Here is a 22,539-nt window from a genome sequence, read left to right on the forward strand (position 1 = left end):
AAAGTTTTATCGGAATGCTTAAAATGGTCTAAAATGGTTTCTAATGTGATTTTAAGCACTTTGATGTTTTTATGTTAAAAAGTGTTTTCGAAAATCACAAAATGGTCTAAAACGTCTCCAAATGCGATTTGAAGCTATTCTGTACACTTTGATGTTTCGTGTGAAAAAGTTTTGTCGAAATGCTCAAAATGGTCTAAAACGTTTTTCAAATACCATATTAAGCTATTTTGTGCACTTTGATGTTTTTGTGTGAAAAGTTTTATCGAAATGCTTAAAATTGTCTAAAACGGTTTCTAATGTGATTTTAAGCACCTTGATGTTTCTATGTTAACAAGTTTTTTCGAAAATCACAAAATGGTCTAAAACGTCTCAAAATGCGATTTGAAGCTATTCTAACCACTTTGGGGATTTTATGTTAACAAGTTTTTTCGAAATGCACAAAATGTCTAAAACGTCTCCAAATGCGATTTGAAGCTATTCTGTACACTTTGATGTTTTGTGTGAAAAAGTTTTGTCAAAATGGTCTAAAACGTTTTCAAATACCATATTAAGCTATTTTGTGCACTTTGATGTTTTTGTTTGAAAACTTTTATCGGAATCCTTAAAATGGTCTAAAACGGTTTCTAATGTGATTTTAAGCACTTTGATGTTTTTATGTTAACAAGTTTTTTCGAAAATCACAAAATGGTCTAAAACGTCTCCAAATGCGATTTGAAGCTATTCTGTACACTTTGATGTTTTGTGTGAAAAAGTTTTGTCGAAATGCTAAAAATGGTCTAAAACGTTTTCAGATACCATATTAAGCTATTTTGTGCACTTTGATGTTTTTGTGAGAAAAATTTTATCGAAATGCTTAAAATGGTCAAAAACGTTTTCTAATGTGATTTTAAGCACTTTGATGTTTCTATGTTAACAAGTTTTTTCGAAAATCACAAAATGGTCTAAAACGTCTCAAAATGCGATTTGAAGCTATTCTAACCACTTTGGTGATTTTATGTTAACAAGTTTTTTCGAAATGCACAAAATGTCTAAAACGTCTCCAAATGCGATTTGAAGCTATTCTGTACACTTTGATGTTTTGTGTGAAAAAGTTTTGTCGAAATGCTCAAAATGGTCTAAAACGTTTTCAAATACCATATTAAGCTATTTTGTGCACTTTGATGTTTTTGTGTGAAAAGTTTTATCGAAATGCTCAAAATGGTCTAAAACGGTTTCTTATGTGATTTTAAGCACTTTGATGTTTTTGTGTAACCAAGTTTCGTCGAAATGCACAAAATGGTCTAAAACGTCTCCAAATGCGATTTGAAGCTATTCTGTACACTTTGATGTTTTGTGTGAAAAAGTTTTGTCGAAATGCTCAAAATGGTCTAAAACGTTTTTCAAATACCATATTAAGCTATTTTGTGCACTTTGATGTTTTTGTGTGAAAAGTTTTATCGAAATGCTTAAAATGGTCTAAAACGGTTTCTAATGTGATTTTAAGCACTTTGATGTTTCTATGTTAACAAGTTTTTTCGAAAATCACAAAATGGTCTAAAACGTCTCAAAATGCGATTTGAAGCTATTCTAACCACTTTGGTGATTTTATGTTAACAAGTTTTTTCGAAATGCACAAAATGTCTAAAACGTCTCCAAATGCGATTTGAAGCTATTCTGTACACTTTGATGTTTTGTTTGAAAAAGTTTTGTCGAAATGCTCAAAATGGTCTAAAACGTTTTCAAATACCATATTAAGCTATTTTGTGCACTTTGATGTTTTTGTGTGAAAAGTTTTATCGGAATGCTCAAAATGGTCTAAAACGGTTTCTGATGTGATTTTAAGCACTTTGATGTTTTTGTGTAACCAAGTTTCGTCGAAATGCACAAAATGGTCTAAAACGTCTCCAAATGCGATTTGAAGCTATTCTGTACACTTTGATGTTTTGTGTGAAAAAGTTTTGTCGAAATGCTCAAAATGTTCTAAAACGTTTTCAAATACCATATTAAGCTATTTTAAGCACTTTGATGTTTCTATGTTAACAAGTTTTTTTCGAAAATCACAAAATGGTCTAAAACGTCTCAAAATGCAATTTGAAGCTATTTTAACCACTTTGGTGATTTTATGTTAACAATTTTTTTCGAAAATCACAAAATGGTCTAAAACGTCTCCCAATGCGATTTGAAGCTATTCTGTACACTTTGATGTTTTGTGTGAAAAAGTTTTGTCGAAATGCTCAAAATGGTCTAAAACGTTTTCAAATACCATATTAAGCTATTTTGTGCACTTTGATGTTTTTGTTTGAAAAGTTTTATCGAAATGCTTAAAATGGTCTAAAACGGTTTCTAATGTGATTTTAAGCACTTTGATGTTTCTATGTTAACAAGTTTTTTCGAAAATCACAAAATGGTCTAAAACGTCTCAAAATGCGATTTGAAGCTATTCTAACCACTTTGGTGATTTTATGTTAACAAGTTTTTTCAAAATGCACAAAATGTCTAAAACGTCTCCAAATGCGATTTGAAGCTATTCTGTACACTTTGATGTTTTGTATGAAAAAGTTTTGTCGAAATGCTCAAAATGGTCTAAAACGTTTTCAAATACCATATTAAGCTATTTTGTGCACTTTGATGTTTTTGTGTGAAAAGTTTTATCCGAATGCTTAAAATGGTCTAAAACGGTTTCTAATGTGATTTTAAGCACTTTGATGTTTTTATGTTAACAAGTTTTTTCGGAAATCACAAAATGGTCTAAAACGTCTCCAAATGCGATTTGAAGCTATTCAGTACACTTTGATGTTTTGAGTGAAAAAGTTTTGTCGAAATGCTCAAAATGGTCTAAAACGTTTTCAAATACCATATTAAGCTATTTTGTGCACTTTGATGTTTTTGTGAGAAAAATTTTATCGAAATCCTTAAAATGGTCAAAAACGTTTTCTAATGTGATTTTAAGCACTTTGATGTTTCTATGTTAATAAGTTTTTTCGAAAATCACAAAATTGTCTAAAACGTCTCAAAATGCGATTTGAAGCTATTTTAACCACTTTGGTGATTTTTTGTTAACAAGTTTTTTCGAAATGCACAAAATGTCTAAAACGTCTCCAAATGCGATTTGAAGCTATTCTGTACACTTTGATGTTTTGTGTGAAAAAGTTTTGTCGAAATGCTCAAAATGTCTAAAACGTTTTCAAATACCATATTAAGCTATTTTGTGCACTTTGATGTTTTTGTGTGAAAAGTTTTATCGAAATGCTCAAAATGGTCTAAAACGTTTTTAAATACCATATTAAGCTATTTTGTGCACTTTGATGTTTTTGTGTGAAAAGTTTTAACGAAATGCTTAAAATGGTCAAAAACGGTTTCTAATGTGATTTTAAGCACTTTGATGTTTCTATGTTAACAAGTTTTTTCGAAAATCACAAAATGGTCTAAAACGTCTCAAAATGCGATTTGAAGCTATTCTAACCACTTTGGTGATTTTATGTTAACAAGTTTTTTCGAAAATCACAAAATGGTCTAAAACGTCTCCAAATGCGATTTGAAGCTATTCTAACCACTTTGGTGATTTTATGTTAACAAGTTTTTTCGAAATGCACAAAATGTCTAAAACGTCTCCAAATGCGATTTGAAGCTATTCTGTACACTTTGATGTTTTGTTTGAAAAAGTTTTGTCGAAATGCTCAAAATGGTCTAAAACGTTTTCAAATACCATATTAAGCTATTTTGTGCACTTTGATGTTTTTGTGTGAAAAGTTTTATCGGAATGCTCAAAATGGTCTAAAACGGTTTCTGATGTGATTTTAAGCACTTTGATGTTTTGTGTGAAAAAGTTTTGTCGAAATGCTCAAAATGATCTAAAACGTTTTCAAATACCATATTAAGCTATTTTGTGCACTTTGATGTTTTTGTTTGAAAAGTTTCATCGAAATGCTTAAAATGGTCTAAAACGGTTTCGAATGTGATTTTAAGCAATTTAATGTTTCTATGTTAACAAGTTTTTTCGAAAATCACAAAATGGTCTAAAACGTCTCAAAATGCGATTTGAAGCTATTCTAACCACTTTGGTGATTTTATGTTAACAAGTTTTTTCGAAATGCACAAAATGTCTAAAACGTCTCCAAATGCGATTTGAAGCTATTCTGTACACTTTGATGTTTTGTGTGAAAAAGTTTTGTCGAAATGCTCAAAATGGTCTAAAACGTTTTCAAATACCATATTAAGCTATTTTGTGCACTTTGATGTTTTTGTTTGAAGAGTTTTATCGAAATGCTTAAAATGGTCTAAAACGGTTTCTAATGTGATTTTAAGCACTTTGATGTTTCTATGTTAACAAGTTTTTTCGAAAATCACAAAATGGTCTAAAACGTCTCAAAATGCGATTTGAAGCTATTCTAACCACTTTGGTGATTTTATGTTAACATGTTTTTTCGAAATGCACAAAATGTCTAAAACGTCTCCAAATGCGATTTGAAGCTATTCTGTACACTTTGATGTTTTGTGTGAAAAAGTTTTGTCGAAATGCTCAAAATGGTCTAAAACGTTTTCAAATACCATATTAAGCTATTTTGTGCACTTTGATGTTTTTGTTTGAAAAGTTTTATCGAAATGCTTAAAATGGTCTAAAACGGTTTCTAATGTGATTTTAAGCACTTTGATGTTTCTATGTTAACAAGTTTTTTCGAAAATCACAAAATGGTCTAAAACGTCTCAAAATGCGATTTGAAGCTATTCTAACCACTTTAGTGATTTTATACTAACATGTTTTTTCGAAAATCACAAAATGGTCTAAAACGTCTCCAAATGCGATTTGAAGCTATTCTATATACTTTGATGTTTTGTGTGAAAAAGTTTTGTCGAAATGCTCAAAATGTTCTAAAACGTTTTCAAATACCATATTAAGCTATTTTGTGCACTTTGATGTTTTTGTGAGAAAAATTTAATCGAAATCCTTAAAATAGTCAAAAACGTTTTCTAATGTGATTTTAAGCACTTTGATGTTTCTATGTTAACAAGTTTTTTCGAAAATCACAAAATAGTCTAAAACGTCTCAAAATGCGATTTGAAGCTATTCTAACCACTTTGGTGATTTTATGTTAACAAGTTTTTTCGAAATGCACAAAATGTCTAAAACGTCTCCAAATGCGATTTGAAGCTATTCTGTACACTTTGATGTTTTGTATGAAAAAGTTTTGTCGAAATGCTCAAAATGGTCTAAAACGTTTTCAAATACCACATTAAGCTATTTTGTGCACTTTGATGTTTTTGTGTGAAAAGTTTCATCGGAATGCTTAAAATTGTTTAAAACGGTTTCTAATGTGATTTTAAGCACTTTGATGTTTTTATGTTTACAAGTTTTTTCGAAAATCACAAAATGGTCTAAAACGTCTCCAAATGCGAGTTGAAGCTATTCTGTACACTTTGATCTTTTGTGTGAAAGAGTTTTGTCGAAATGCTCAAAATGGTCTAAAACGTTTTCAAATACCATATTAAGCTATTTTGTGCACTTTGATGTTTTTGTGAGAAAAATTTTATCGAAATCCTTAAAATGGTCAAAAACGTTTTCTAATGTGATTTTAAGCACTTTGATGTTTCTATGTTAATAAGGTTTTTCGAAAATCACAAAATGGTCTAAAACGTCTCAAAATGCGATTTGAAGCTATTTTAACCACTTTGGTGATTTTATGTTAACAATTTTTTTCGAAAATCACAAAATGGTCTAAAACGTCTCCAAATGCGATTTGAAGCTATTCTGTACACTTTGATGTTTTGTGTGAAAAAGTTTTGTCGAAATGCTCAAAATGGTCTAAAACGTTTTTAATTTTAAGTACTATGATGTTTCTATGTTAACAAGTTTTTTCGAAAATCACAAAATTGTCTAAAACGTCTCAAAATGCGATTTGAAGCTATTCTAACCACTTTGGTGATTTTATGTTAACAAGTTTTTTCGAAATGCACAAAATGTCTAAAACGTCTCCAAATTCGATTTGAAGCTATTCTGTACACTTTGATGTTTTGTGTGAAAAAGTTTTGTCGAAATGCTCAAAATGGTCTAAAACGTTTTCAAATACCATATTAAGCTATTTTGTGCACTTTGATGTTTTTGTGTGAAAAGTTTTATCGGAATGCTTAAAATGGTCTAAAATGGTTTCTAATGTGATTTTAAGCACTTTGATGTTTTTATGTTAAAAAGTGTTTTCGAAAATCACAAAATGGTCTAAAACGTCTCCAAATGCGATTTGAAGCTATTCTGTACACTTTGATGTTTCGTGTGAAAAAGTTTTGTCGAAATGCTCAAAATGGTCTAAAACGTTTTTCAAATACCATATTAAGCTATTTTGTGCACTTTGATGTTTTTGTGTGAAAAGTTTTATCGAAATGCTTAAAATTGTCTAAAACGGTTTCTAATGTGATTTTAAGCACCTTGATGTTTCTATGTTAACAAGTTTTTTCGAAAATCACAAAATGGTCTAAAACGTCTCAAAATGCGATTTGAAGCTATTCTAACCACTTTGGGGATTTTATGTTAACAAGTTTTTTCGAAATGCACAAAATGTCTAAAACGTCTCCAAATGCGATTTGAAGCTATTCTGTACACTTTGATGTTTTGTGTGAAAAAGTTTTGTCAAAATGGTCTAAAACGTTTTCAAATACCATATTAAGCTATTTTGTGCACTTTGATGTTTTTGTTTGAAAACTTTTATCGGAATCCTTAAAATGGTCTAAAACGGTTTCTAATGTGATTTTAAGCACTTTGATGTTTTTATGTTAACAAGTTTTTTCGAAAATCACAAAATGGTCTAAAACGTCTCCAAATGCGATTTGAAGCTATTCTGTACACTTTGATGTTTTGTGTGAAAAAGTTTTGTCGAAATGCTAAAAATGGTCTAAAACGTTTTCAGATACCATATTAAGCTATTTTGTGCACTTTGATGTTTTTGTGTGAAAAATTTTATCGAAATGCTTAAAATGGTCAAAAACGTTTTCTAATGTGATTTTAAGCACTTTGATGTTTCTATGTTAACAAGTTTTTTCGAAAATCACAAAATGGTCTAAAACGTCTCAAAATGCGATTTGAAGCTATTCTAACCACTTTGGTGATTTTATGTTAACAAGTTTTTTCGAAATGCACAAAATGTCTAAAACGTCTCCAAATGCGATTTGAAGCTATTCTGTACACTTTGATGTTTTGTGTGAAAAAGTTTTGTCGAAATGCTCAAAATGGTCTAAAACGTTTTCAAATACCATATTAAGCTATTTTGTGCACTTTGATGTTTTTGTGTGAAAAGTTTTATCGAAATGCTCAAAATGGTCTAAAACGGTTTCTTATGTGATTTTAAGCACTTTGATGTTTTTGTGTAACCAAGTTTCGTCGAAATGCACAAAATGGTCTAAAACGTCTCCAAATGCGATTTGAAGCTATTCTGTACACTTTGATGTTTTGTGTGAAAAAGTTTTGTCGAAATGCTCAAAATGGTCTAAAACGTTTTTCAAATACCATATTAAGCTATTTTGTGCACTTTGATGTTTTTGTGTGAAAAGTTTTATCGAAATGCTTAAAATGGTCTAAAACGGTTTCTAATGTGATTTTAAGCACTTTGATGTTTCTATGTTAACAAGTTTTTTCGAAAATCACAAAATGGTCTAAAACGTCTCAAAATGCGATTTGAAGCTATTCTAACCACTTTGGTGATTTTATGTTAACAAGTTTTTTCGAAATGCACAAAATGTCTAAAACGTCTCCAAATGCGATTTGAAGCTATTCTGTACACTTTGATGTTTTGTTTGAAAAAGTTTTGTCGAAATGCTCAAAATGGTCTAAAACGTTTTCAAATACCATATTAAGCTATTTTGTGCACTTTGATGTTTTTGTGTGAAAAGTTTTATCGGAATGCTCAAAATGGTCTAAAACGGTTTCTGATGTGATTTTAAGCACTTTGATGTTTTTGTGTAACCAAGTTTCGTCGAAATGCACAAAATGGTCTAAAACGTCTCCAAATGCGATTTGAAGCTATTCTGTACACTTTGATGTTTTGTGTGAAAAAGTTTTGTCGAAATGCTCAAAATGTTCTAAAACGTTTTCAAATACCATATTAAGCTATTTTAAGCACTTTGATGTTTCTATGTTAACAAGTTTTTTTCGAAAATCACAAAATGGTCTAAAACGTCTCAAAATGCAATTTGAAGCTATTTTAACCACTTTGGTGATTTTATGTTAACAATTTTTTTCGAAAATCACAAAATGGTCTAAAACGTCTCCCAATGCGATTTGAAGCTATTCTGTACACTTTGATGTTTTGTGTGAAAAAGTTTTGTCGAAATGCTCAAAATGGTCTAAAACGTTTTCAAATACCATATTAAGCTATTTTGTGCACTTTGATGTTTTTGTTTGAAAAGTTTTATCGAAATGCTTAAAATGGTCTAAAACGGTTTCTAATGTGATTTTAAGCACTTTGATGTTTCTATGTTAACAAGTTTTTTCGAAAATCACAAAATGGTCTAAAACGTCTCAAAATGCGATTTGAAGCTATTCTAACCACTTTGGTGATTTTATGTTAACAAGTTTTTTCAAAATGCACAAAATGTCTAAAACGTCTCCAAATGCGATTTGAAGCTATTCTGTACACTTTGATGTTTTGTATGAAAAAGTTTTGTCGAAATGCTCAAAATGGTCTAAAACGTTTTCAAATACCATATTAAGCTATTTTGTGCACTTTGATGTTTTTGTGTGAAAAGTTTTATCCGAATGCTTAAAATGGTCTAAAACGGTTTCTAATGTGATTTTAAGCACTTTGATGTTTTTATGTTAACAAGTTTTTTCGGAAATCACAAAATGGTCTAAAACGTCTCCAAATGCGATTTGAAGCTATTCAGTACACTTTGATGTTTTGAGTGAAAAAGTTTTGTCGAAATGCTCAAAATGGTCTAAAACGTTTTCAAATACCATATTAAGCTATTTTGTGCACTTTGATGTTTTTGTGAGAAAAATTTTATCGAAATCCTTAAAATGGTCAAAAACGTTTTCTAATGTGATTTTAAGCACTTTGATGTTTCTATGTTAATAAGTTTTTTCGAAAATCACAAAATTGTCTAAAACGTCTCAAAATGCGATTTGAAGCTATTTTAACCACTTTGGTGATTTTTTGTTAACAAGTTTTTTCGAAAATCACAAAATGGTCTAAAACGTCTCAAAATGCGATTTGAAGCTATTCTAACCACTTTGGTGATTTTATGTTAACAAGTTTTTTCGAAATGCACAAAATGTCTAAAACGTCTCCAAATGCGATTTGAAGCTATTCTGTACACTTTGATGTTTTGTTTGAAAAAGTTTTGTCGAAATGCTCAAAATGGTCTAAAACGTTTTCAAATACCATATTAAGCTATTTTGTGCACTTTGATGTTTTTGTGTGAAAAGTTTTATCGGAATGCTCAAAATGGTCTAAAACGGTTTCTGATGTGATTTTAAGCACTTTGATGTTTTTGTGTAACCAAGTTTCGTCGAAATGCACAAAATGGTCTAAAACGTCTCCAAATGCGATTTGAAGCTATTCTGTACACTTTGATGTTTTGTGTGAAAAAGTTTTGTCGAAATGCTCAAAATGTTCTAAAACGTTTTCAAATACCATATTAAGCTATTTTAAGCACTTTGATGTTTCTATGTTAACAAGTTTTTTTCGAAAATCACAAAATGGTCTAAAACGTCTCAAAATGCAATTTGAAGCTATTTTAACCACTTTGGTGATTTTATGTTAACAATTTTTTTCGAAAATCACAAAATGGTCTAAAACGTCTCCCAATGCGATTTGAAGCTATTCTGTACACTTTGATGTTTTGTGTGAAAAAGTTTTGTCGAAATGCTCAAAATGGTCTAAAACGTTTTCAAATACCATATTAAGCTATTTTGTGCACTTTGATGTTTTTGTTTGAAAAGTTTTATCGAAATGCTTAAAATGGTCTAAAACGGTTTCTAATGTGATTTTAAGCACTTTGATGTTTCTATGTTAACAAGTTTTTTCGAAAATCACAAAATGGTCTAAAACGTCTCAAAATGCGATTTGAAGCTATTCTAACCACTTTGGTGATTTTATGTTAACAAGTTTTTTCAAAATGCACAAAATGTCTAAAACGTCTCCAAATGCGATTTGAAGCTATTCTGTACACTTTGATGTTTTGTATGAAAAAGTTTTGTCGAAATGCTCAAAATGGTCTAAAACGTTTTCAAATACCATATTAAGCTATTTTGTGCACTTTGATGTTTTTGTGTGAAAAGTTTTATCCGAATGCTTAAAATGGTCTAAAACGGTTTCTAATGTGATTTTAAGCACTTTGATGTTTTTATGTTAACAAGTTTTTTCGGAAATCACAAAATGGTCTAAAACGTCTCCAAATGCGATTTGAAGCTATTCAGTACACTTTGATGTTTTGAGTGAAAAAGTTTTGTCGAAATGCTCAAAATGGTCTAAAACGTTTTCAAATACCATATTAAGCTATTTTGTGCACTTTGATGTTTTTGTGAGAAAAATTTTATCGAAATCCTTAAAATGGTCAAAAACGTTTTCTAATGTGATTTTAAGCACTTTGATGTTTCTATGTTAATAAGTTTTTTCGAAAATCACAAAATTGTCTAAAACGTCTCAAAATGCGATTTGAAGCTATTTTAACCACTTTGGTGATTTTTTGTTAACAAGTTTTTTCGAAATGCACAAAATGTCTAAAACGTCTCCAAATGCGATTTGAAGCTATTCTGTACACTTTGATGTTTTGTGTGAAAAAGTTTTGTCGAAATGCTCAAAATGTCTAAAACGTTTTCAAATACCATATTAAGCTATTTTGTGCACTTTGATGTTTTTGTGTGAAAAGTTTTATCGAAATGCTCAAAATGGTCTAAAACGTTTTTAAATACCATATTAAGCTATTTTGTGCACTTTGATGTTTTTGTGTGAAAAGTTTTAACGAAATGCTTAAAATGGTCAAAAACGGTTTCTAATGTGATTTTAAGCACTTTGATGTTTCTATGTTAACAAGTTTTTTCGAAAATCACAAAATGGTCTAAAACGTCTCAAAATGCGATTTGAAGCTATTCTAACCACTTTGGTGATTTTATGTTAACAAGTTTTTTCGAAAATCACAAAATGGTCTAAAACGTCTCCAAATGCGATTTGAAGCTATTCTAACCACTTTGGTGATTTTATGTTAACAAGTTTTTTCGAAATGCACAAAATGTCTAAAACGTCTCCAAATGCGATTTGAAGCTATTCTGTACACTTTGATGTTTTGTTTGAAAAAGTTTTGTCGAAATGCTCAAAATGGTCTAAAACGTTTTCAAATACCATATTAAGCTATTTTGTGCACTTTGATGTTTTTGTGTGAAAAGTTTTATCGGAATGCTCAAAATGGTCTAAAACGGTTTCTGATGTGATTTTAAGCACTTTGATGTTTTTGTGTAACCAAGTTTCGTCGAAATGCACAAAATGGTCTAAAACGTCTCCAAATGCGATTTGAAGCTATTCTGTACACTTTGATGTTTTGTGTGAAAAAGTTTTGTCGAAATGCTCAAAATGTTCTAAAACGTTTTCAAATACCATATTAAGCTATTTTAAGCACTTTGATGTTTCTATGTTAACAAGTTTTTTCGAAAATCACAAAATGGTCTAAAACGTCTCAAAATGCAATTTGAAGCTATTTTAACCACTTTGGTGATTTTATGTTAACAATTTTTTTCGAAAATCACAAAATGGTCTAAAACGTCTCCCAATGCGATTTGAAGCTATTCTGTACACTTTGATGTTTTGTGTGAAAAAGTTTTGTCGAAATGCTCAAAATGGTCTAAAACGTTTTCAAATACCATATTAAGCTATTTTGTGCACTTTGATGTTTTTGTTTGAAAAGTTTTATCGAAATGCTTAAAATGGTCTAAAACGGTTTCTAATGTGATTTTAAGCACTTTGATGTTTCTATGTTAACAAGTTTTTTCGAAAATCACAAAATGGTCTAAAACGTCTCAAAATGCGATTTGAAGCTATTCTAACCACTTTGGTGATTTTATGTTAACAAGTTTTTTCAAAATGCACAAAATGTCTAAAACGTCTCCAAATGCGATTTGAAGCTATTCTGTACACTTTGATGTTTTGTATGAAAAAGTTTTGTCGAAATGCTCAAAATGGTCTAAAACGTTTTCAAATACCATATTAAGCTATTTTGTGCACTTTGATGTTTTTGTGTGAAAAGTTTTATCCGAATGCTTAAAATGGTCTAAAACGGTTTCTAATGTGATTTTAAGCACTTTGATGTTTTTATGTTAACAAGTTTTTTCGGAAATCACAAAATGGTCTAAAACGTCTCCAAATGCGATTTGAAGCTATTCAGTACACTTTGATGTTTTGAGTGAAAAAGTTTTGTCGAAATGCTCAAAATGGTCTAAAACGTTTTCAAATACCATATTAAGCTATTTTGTGCACTTTGATGTTTTTGTGAGAAAAATTTTATCGAAATCCTTAAAATGGTCAAAAACGTTTTCTAATGTGATTTTAAGCACTTTGATGTTTCTATGTTAATAAGTTTTTTCGAAAATCACAAAATTGTCTAAAACGTCTCAAAATGCGATTTGAAGCTATTTTAACCACTTTGGTGATTTTTTGTTAACAAGTTTTTTCGAAATGCACAAAATGTCTAAAACGTCTCCAAATGCGATTTGAAGCTATTCTGTACACTTTGATGTTTTGTGTGAAAAAGTTTTGTCGAAATGCTCAAAATGTCTAAAACGTTTTCAAATACCATATTAAGCTATTTTGTGCACTTTGATGTTTTTGTGTGAAAAGTTTTATCGAAATGCTCAAAATGGTCTAAAACGTTTTTAAATACCATATTAAGCTATTTTGTGCACTTTGATGTTTTTGTGTGAAAAGTTTTAACGAAATGCTTAAAATGGTCAAAAACGGTTTCTAATGTGATTTTAAGCACTTTGATGTTTCTATGTTAACAAGTTTTTTCGAAAATCACAAAATGGTCTAAAACGTCTCAAAATGCGATTTGAAGCTATTCTAACCACTTTGGTGATTTTATGTTAACAAGTTTTTTCGAAATGCACAAAATGTCTAAAACGTCTCCAAATGCGATTTGAAGCTATTCTGTACACTTTGATGTTTTGTGTGAAAAAGTTTTGTCGAAATGCTCAAAATGGTCTAAAACGTTTTCAAATACCATATTAAGCTATTTTGTGCACTTTGATGTTTTTGTGTGAAAAGTTTTATCGGAATGCTTAAAATGGTCTAAAACGGTTTCTAATGTGATTTTAAGCACTTTTATGTTAACAAGTTTTTTCGAAAATCACAAATGGTCTAAAACGTCTCCAAATGCGATTTGAAGCTATTCTGTACACTTTGATGTTTTGTGTGAAAAAGTTTTGTCAAAATGGTCTAAAACGTTTTCAAATATCATATTAAGCTATTTTGTGCACTTTGATGTTTTTGTTTGAAAAGTTTTATCGGAATGCTTAAAATGGTCTAAAACGGTTTCTAATGTGATTTTAAGCACTTTGATGTTTTTATGTTAACAAGTTTTTTCGAAAATCACAAAATGGTCTAAAACGTCTCCAAATGCGATTTGAAGCTATTCTGTACACTTTGATGTTTTGTGTGAAAAAGTTTTGTCGAAATGCTCAAAATGGTCTAAAACGTTTTCAGATACCATATTAAGCTATTTTGTGCACTTTGATGTCTTTGTGAGAAAAATGTTATCGAAATCCTTAAAATGGTCAAAAACGTTTTCTAATGTGATTTTAAGCACTTTGATGTTTCTATGTTAACAAGTTTTTTCGAAAATCACAAAATGGTCTAAAACGTCTCAAAATGCGATTTGAAGCTATTTTAACCACTTTGGTGATTTTATGTTAACAATTTTTTTCGAAAATCACAAAATGGTCTAAAACGTCTCCCACTGCGATTTGAAGCTATTCTGTACACTTTGATGTTTTGTGTGAAAAAGTTTTGTCGAAATTCTCAAAATGGTCTAAAACGTTTTCAAATACCATATTAAGCTATTTTGAGCACTTTGATGTTTTTGTGTGAAAAGTTTTATCGAAATTCTTGAAATGGTCTAAAACGGTTTCTAATGTGATATTAAGCACTTTGATGTTTTTATGTTAACAAGTTTTTTCGAAAATCACAAAATGGTCTAAAACGTCTCCAAATGCGATTTGAAGCTATTCTGTACACTTTGATGTTTTGTGTGAAAAAGTTTTGTCGAAATGCTCAAAATGGTCTAAAACGTTTTCAAATACCATATTAAGCTATTTTGTGCACTTTGATGTTTTTGTGTGAAAAGTTTTATCAAAATGCTTAAAATGGTCAAAAACGGTTTCTAATGTGATTTTAAGCACTTTGATGTTTCTATGTTAACAAGTTTTTTCGAAAATCACAAAATGGTCTAAAACGTCTCAAAATGCGATTTGAAGCTATTCTAACCACTTTGGTGATTTTATATTAACAAGTTTTTTCGAAATGCACAAAATGTCTAAAACGTCTCCAAATGCGATTTGAAGCTATTCTGTACACTTTGATGTTTTGTGTGAAAAAGTTTTGTCGAAATGCTCAAAATGGTCTAAAACGTTTTCAAATACCATATTAAGCTATTTTGTGCACTTTGATGTTTTTGTGTGAAGAGTTTTATCGGAATGCTTAAAATGGTCTAAAACGATTTCTAATATGATTTTAAGCACTTTGACGTTTTTATGTTAACAAATTTTTTCGAAAATCACAAAATGGTCTAAAACGTCTCCAAATGCGATTTGAAGCTATTCTGTACACTTTGATGTTTTGTGTGAAAAAGTTTTGTCGAAATGCTCAAAATGGTCTAAAACGTTTTCAGATACCATATTAAGCTATTTTGTGCACTTTGATGTCTTTGTGAGAAAAATTTTATCGAAATGCTTAAAATGGTCAAAAACGGTTTCTAATGTGATTTTAAGCACTTTGATGTTTCTATGTTAACAAGTTTTTTCGAAAATCACAAAATGGTCTAAAACGTCTCAAAATGCGATTTGAAGCTATTCTAACCACTTTGGTGATTTTATACTAACATGTTTTTTCGAAAATCACAAAATGGTCTAAAACGTCTCCAAATGCGATTTGAAGCTATTCTATATACTTTGATGTTTTGTGTGAAAAAGTTTTGTCGAAATGCACAAAATGTCTAAAACGTCTCCAAATGCGATTTGAAGCTATTCTGTACACTTTGATGTTTTGTGTGAAAAAGTTTTGTCGAAATGCTCAAAATGGTCTAAAACGTTTTCAAATACCATATTAAGCTATTTTGTGCACTTTGATGTTTTTGTGTGAAAAGTTTTATCGAAATGCTCAAAATGGTCTAAAACGGTTTCTTATGTGATTTTAAGCACTTTGATGTTTTTGTGTAACCAAGTTTCGTCGAAATGCACAAAATGGTCTAAAACGTCTCCAAATGCGATTTGAAGCTATTCTGTACACTTTGATGTTTTGTGTGAAAAAGTTTTGTCGAAATGCTCAAAATGGTCTAAAACGTTTTTCAAATACCATATTAAGCTATTTTGTGCACTTTTATGTTTTTGTGTGAAAAGTTTTATCGAAATGCTTAAAATGGTCTAAAACGGTTTCTAATGTGATTTTAAGCACTTTGATGTTTCTATGTTAACAAGTTTTTTCGAAAATCACAAAATGGTCTAAAACGTCTCAAAATGCGATTTGAAGCTATTATAACCACTTTGGTGATTTTATGTTAACAAGTTTTTTCGAAATGCACAAAATGTCTAAAACGTCTCCAAATGCGATTTGAAGCTATTCTGTACACTTTGATGTTTTGTTTGAAAAAGTTTTGTCGAAATGCTCAAAATGGTCTAAAACGTTTTCAAATACCATATTAAGCTATTTTGTGCACTTTGATGTTTTTGTGTGAAAAGTTTTATCGGAATGCTCAAAATGGTCTAAAACGGTTTCTGATGTGATTTTAAGCACTTTGATGTTTTTGTGTAACCAAGTTTCGTCGAAATGCACAAAATGGTCTAAAACGTCTCCAAATGCGATTTGAAGCTATTCTGTACACTTTGATGTTTTGTGTGAAAAAGTTTTGTCGAAATGCTCAAATTGTTCTAAAACGTTTTCAAATACCATATTAAGCTATTTTAAGCACTTTGATGTTTCTATGTTAACAAGTTTTTTCGAAAATCACAAAATGGTCTAAAACGTCTCAAAATGCGATTTGAAGCTATTTTAACCACTTTGGTGATTTTATGTTAACAATTTTTTTCGAAAATCACAAAATGGTCTAAAACGTCTCCCAATGCGATTTGAAGCTATTCTGTACACTTTGATGTTTTGTGTGAAAAAGTTTTGTCGAAATGCTCAAAATGGTCTAAAACGTTTTCAAATACCATATTAAGCTATTTTGTGCACTTTGATGTTTTTGTTTGAAAAGTTTTATCGAAATGCTTAAAATGGTCTAAAACGGTTTCTAGTGTGATTTTAAGCACTTTGATGTTTCTATGTTAACAAGTTTTTTCGAAAATCACAAAATGGTCTAAAACGTCTCAAAATGCGATTTGAAGCTATTCTAACCACTTTGGTGATTTTATGTTAACAAGTTTTTTCAAAATGCACAAAATGTCTAAAACGTCTCCAAATGCGATTTGAAGCTATTCTGTACACTTTGATGTTTTGTATGAAAAAGTTTTGTCGAAATGCTCAAAATGGTCTAAAACGTTTTCAAATACCATATTAAGCTATTTTGTGCACTTTGATGTTTTTGTGTGAAAAGTTTTATCCGAATGCTTAAAATGGTCTAAAACGGTTTCTAATGTGATTTTAAGCACTTTGATGTTTTTATGTTAACAAGTTTTTTCGAAAATCACAAAATGGTCTAAAACGTCTCCAAATGCGATTTGAAGCTATTCAGTACACTTTGATGTTTTGAGTGAAAAAGTTTTGTCGAAATGCTCAAAATGGTCTAAAACGTTTTCAAATACCATATTAAGCTATTTTGTGCACTTTGATGTTTTTGTGAGAAAAATTTTATCGAAATCCTTAAAATTATCAAAAACGTTTTCTAATGTGATTTTAAGCACTTTGATGTTTCTATGTTAATAAGTTTTTTCGAAAATCACAAAATGGTCTAAAACGTCTCAAAATGCGATTTGAAGCTATTCTGTACACTTTGATGTTTTGTGTGAAAAAGTTTTGTCGAAATGCTCAAAATGTCTAAAACGTTTTCAAATACCATATTAAGCTATTTTGTGCACTTTGATGTTTTTGTGTGAAAAGTTTTATCGAAATGCTCAAAATGGTCTAAAACGGTTTCTTTTGTGATTTTAAGCACTTTGATGTTTTTGTGTAACCAAGTTTCGTCGAAATGCACAAAATGGTCTAAAACGTCTCCAAATGCGATTTGAAGCTATTCTGTACACTTTGATGTTTTGTGTGAAAAAGTTTTGTCGAAATCCTCAAAATGGTCTAAAACATTTTCAAATACCATATTAAGCTATTTTGTGCACTTTGATGTTTTTGTGTGAAAAGTTTTATCAAAATGCTTAAAATGGTCAAAAACGGTTTCTAATGTGATTTTAAGCACTTTGATGTTTCTATGTTAACAAGTTTTTTCGAAAGTCACAAAATGGTCTAAAACGTCTCAAAATGCGATTTGAAGCTATTCTAACCACTTTGGTGATTTTATGTTAACAAGTTTTTTCGAAATGCACAAAATGTCTAAAACGTCTCCAAATGCGATTTGAAGCTATTCTGTACACTTTGATGTTTTGTGTGAAAACGTTTTGTCGAAATGCACAAAATGGTCTAAAACGTCTCCAAATGCAATTTGAAGCTATTCTGTACACTTTGATGTTTTGTGTGAAAAAGTTTTGTCGAAATGCTCAAAATGGTCTAAAACGTTTTCAAATACCATATTAAGCTATTTTGTGCACTTTGATGTTTTTGTGTGAAAAGTTTTATCGAAATGCTGAAAATGGTCTAAAACGGTTTCTTATGTGATTTTAAGCACTTTGATGTTTTTGTGTAACCAAGTTTCGTCGAAATGCACAAAATGGTCTAAAACATCTCCAAATGCGATTTGAAGCTATTCTGTACACTTTGATATTTTGTGTGAAAAAGTTTTGTCGAAATGCTCAAAATGGTCTAAAACGTTTTTCAAATACCATATTAAGCTATTTTGTGCACTTTGATGTTTTTGTGTGAAAAGTTTTATCGAAATGCTTAAAATGGTCTAAAACGGTTTCTAATGTGATTTTAAGCACTTTGATGTTTCTATGTTAACAAGTTTTTTCGAAAATCACAAAATGGTCTAAAACGTCTCAAAATGCGATTTGAAGCTATTATAACCACTTTGGTGATTTTATGTTAACAAGTTTTTTCGAAATGCACAAAATGTCTAAAACGTCTCCAAATGCGATTTGAAGCTATTCTGTACACTTTGATGTTTTGTGTGAAAAAGTTTTGTCGAAATGCTAAAAATGGTCTAAAACGTTTTCAGATACCATATTAAGCTATTTTGTGCACTTTGATGTTTTTGTGAGAAAAATTTTATCGAAATGCTTAAAATGGTCAAAAACGTTTTCTAATGTGATTTTAAGCACTTTGATGTTTCTATGTTAACAAGTTTTTTCGAAAATCACAAAATGGTCTAAAACGTCTCAAAATGCCATTTGAAGCTATTCTAATCACTTTGGTGATATTATGTTAACAAGTTTATTCGAAATGCACAAAATGTCTAAAACGTCTCCAAATGCGATTTGAAGCTATTTTGTGCACTTTGATGTTTTTGTGTGAAAAGTTTTATCGAAATGCTCAAAATGGTCTAAAACGGTTTCTTATGTGATTTTAAGCACTTTGATGTTTTTGTGTAACCAAGTTTCGTCGAAATGCACAAAATGGTCTAAAACGTCTCCAAATGCGATTTGAAGCTATTCTGTACACTTTGATGTTTTGTGTGAAAAAGTTTTGTCGAAATGCTCAAAATGGTCTAAAACGGTTTCTTATGTTATTTTAAGCACTTTGATGATTTTGTGTAACCAAGTTTCGTCGAAATGCACAAAATGGTCTAAAACGTCTCCAAATGCAATTTGAAGCTATTCTGTACACTTTGATGTTTTGTGTGAAAAAGTTTTGTCGAAATGCTCAAAATGGTCTAAAACGTTTTTAAATACCATATTAAGCTATTTTGTGCACTTTGATGGTTTTGTGTGGAAAGTTTTAACGAAATGCTTAAAATGGTCAAAAACGGTTTCTAATGTGATTTTAAGCACTTTGATGTTTCTATGTTAACAAGTTTTTTCGAAAATCACAAAATGGTCTAAAACGTCTCAAAATGCGATTTGAAGCTATTCTAACCACTTTGGTGATTTTATGTTAACAAGTTTTTTCGAAATGCACAAAATGTCTAAAACGTCTCCAAATGCGATTTGAAGCTATTCTGTATACTTTGATGTTTTGTGTGAAAAAGTTTTGTCGAAATGCTCAAAATGGTCTAAAACGTTTTCAAAAACCATATTAAGCTATTTTGTGCACTTTGATGTTTTTGTGTGAAAAGTTTTATCGGAATGCTTAAAATGGTCTAAAACGGTTTCTAATGTGATTTTAAGCACTTTTATGTTAACAAGTTTTTTCGAAAATCACAAATGGTCTAAAACGTCTCCAAATACGATTTGAAGCTATTCTGTACACTTTGATGTTTTGTGTGAAAAAGTTTTGTCAAAATGGTCTAAAACGTTTTCAAATACCATATTAAGCTATTTTGAGCACTTTGATGTTTTTGTGAGAAAAATTTTATCGAAATGCTTAAAATGGTCAAAAACGTTTTCTAATGTGATTTTAAGCACTTTGATGTTTTTATGTTAACAAGTTTTTTCGAAAATCACAAAATGGTCTAAAACGTCTCCAAATGCGATTTGAAGCTATTCTAATCACTTTGGTGATTTTATGTTAACAAGTTTATTCGAAATGCACAAAATGTCTAAAACGTCTCCAAATGCGATTTGAAGCTATTTTGTGCACTTTGATGTTTTTGTTTGAAAACTTTTATCGGAATCCTTAAAATGGTCTAAAACGGTTTCTAATGTGATTTTAAGCACTTTGATGTTTTTATGTTAACAAGTTTTTTCGAAAATCACAAAATGGTCTAAAACGTCTCCAAATGCGATTTGAAGCTATTCTGTACACTTTGATGTTTTGTGTGAAAAAGTTTTGTCGAAATGCTAAAAATGGTCTAAAACGTTTTCAGATACCATATTAAGCTATTTTGTGCACTTTGATGTTTTTGTGAGAAAAATTTTATCGAAATGCTTAAAATGGTCAAAAACGTTTTCTAATGTGATTTTAAGCACTTTGATGTTTCTATGTTAACAAGTTTTTTCGAAAATCACAAAATGGTCTAAAACGTCTCAAAATGCCATTTGAAGCTATTCTAATCACTTTGGTGATATTATGTTAACAAGTTTATTCGAAAATCACAAAATGGTCTAAAACGTCTCAAAATGCGATTTGAAGCTATTCTAACCACTTTGGTGATTTTATGTTAACAAGTTTTTTCGAAATGCACAAAATGTCTAAAACGTCTCCAAATGCGATTTGAAGCTATTCTGTACACTTTGATGTTTTGTGTGAAAAAGTTTTGTCGAAATGCTCAAAATGGTCTAAAACGTTTTCAAATACCATATTAAGCTATTTTGTGCACTTTGATGTTTTTGTGTGAAAAGTTTTATCGGAATGCTTAAAATGGTCTAAAACGGTTTCTAATGTGATTTTAAGCACTTTTATGTTAAGTTTTTTCGAAAATCACAAATGGTCTAAAACGTCTCCAAATACGATTTGAAGCTATTCTGTACACTTTGATGTTTTGTGTGAAAAAGTTTTGTCAAAATGGTCTAAAACGTTTTCAAATACCATATTAAGCTATTTTGAGCACTTTGATGTTTTTGTGAGAAAAATTTTATCGAAATGCTTAAAATGGTCAAAAACGTTTACTAATGTGATTTTAAGCCCTTTGATGTTTTTATGTTAACAAGTTTTTTCGAAAATCACAAAATGGTCTAAAACGTCTCCAAATGCGATTTGAAGCTATTCTAATCACTTTGGTGATTTTATGTTAACAAGTTTATTCGAAATGCACAAAATGTCTCAAACGTCTCCAAATGCGATTTGAAGCTATTTTGTGCACTTTGATGTTTTTGTTTGAAAACTTTTATCGGAATCCTTAAAATGGTCTAAAACGGTTTCTAATGTGATTTTAAGCACTTTGATGTTTTTATGTTAACAAGTTTTTTCGAAAATCACAAAATGGTCTAAAACGTCTCCAAATGCGATTTGAAGCTATTCTGTACACTTTGATGTTTTGTGTGAAAAAGTTTTGTCGAAATGCTAAAAATGGTCTAAAACGTTTTCAGATACCATATTAAGCTATTTTGTGCACTTTGATGTTTTTGTGAGAAAAATTTTATCGAAATGCTTAAAATGGTCAAAAACGTTTTCTAATGTGATTTTAAGCACTTTGATGTTTCTATGTTAACAAGTTTTTTCGAAAATCACAAAATGGTCTAAAACGTCTCAAAATGCCATTTGAAGCTATTCTAATCACTTTGGTGATATTATGTTAACAAGTTTATTCGAAAATCACAAAATGGTCTAAAACGTCTCAAAATGCGATTTGAAGCTATTCTAACCACTTTGGTGATTTTATGTTAACAAGTTTTTTCGAAATGCACAAAATGTCTAAAACGTCTCCAAATGCGATTTGAAGCTATTCTGTACACTTTGATGTTTTGTGTGAAAAAGTTTTGTCGAAATGCTCAAAATGGTCTAAAACGTTTTCAAATACCATATTAAGCTATTTTGTGCACTTTGATGTTTTTGTGTGAAAAGTTTTATCGGAATGCTTAAAATGGTCTAAAACGGTTTCTAATGTGATTTTAAGCACTTTTATGTTAACAAGTTTTTTCGAAAATCACAAATGGTCTAAAACGTCTCCAAATGCGATTTGAAGCTATTCTGTACACTTTGATGTTTTGTGTGAAAAAGTTTTGTCAAAATGGACTAAAACGTTTTCAAATACCATATTAAGCTATTTTGAGCACTTTGATGTTTTTGTGAGAAAAATTTTATCGAAATGCTTAAAATGGTCAAAAACGTTTTCTAATGTGATTTTAAGCACTTTGATGTTTTTATGTTAACAAGTTTTTTCGAAAATCACAAAATGGTCTAAAACGTCTCCAAATGCGATTTGAAGCTTTTCTAATCACTTTGGTGATTTTATGTTAACAAGTTTATTCGAAATGCACAAAATGTCTAAAACGTCTCCAAATGCGATTTGAAGCTATTTTGTGCACTTTGATGTTTTTGTTTGAAAACTTTTATCGGAATCCTTAAAATGGTCTAAAACGGTTTCTAATGTGATTTTAAGCACTTTGATGTTTTTATGTTAACAAGTTTTTTCGAAAATCACAAAATGGTCTAAAACGTCTCCAAATGCGATTTGAAGCTATTCTGTACACTTTGATGTTTTGTGTGAAAAAGTTTTGTCGAAATGCTAAAAATG

Source organism: Antedon bifida, chromosome 1 (assembly GCF_963402885.1).
Source record: "Antedon bifida chromosome 1, ecAntBifi1.1, whole genome shotgun sequence".
NCBI classification, from domain to species: Eukaryota; Metazoa; Echinodermata; class Crinoidea; order Comatulida; family Antedonidae; genus Antedon; species Antedon bifida.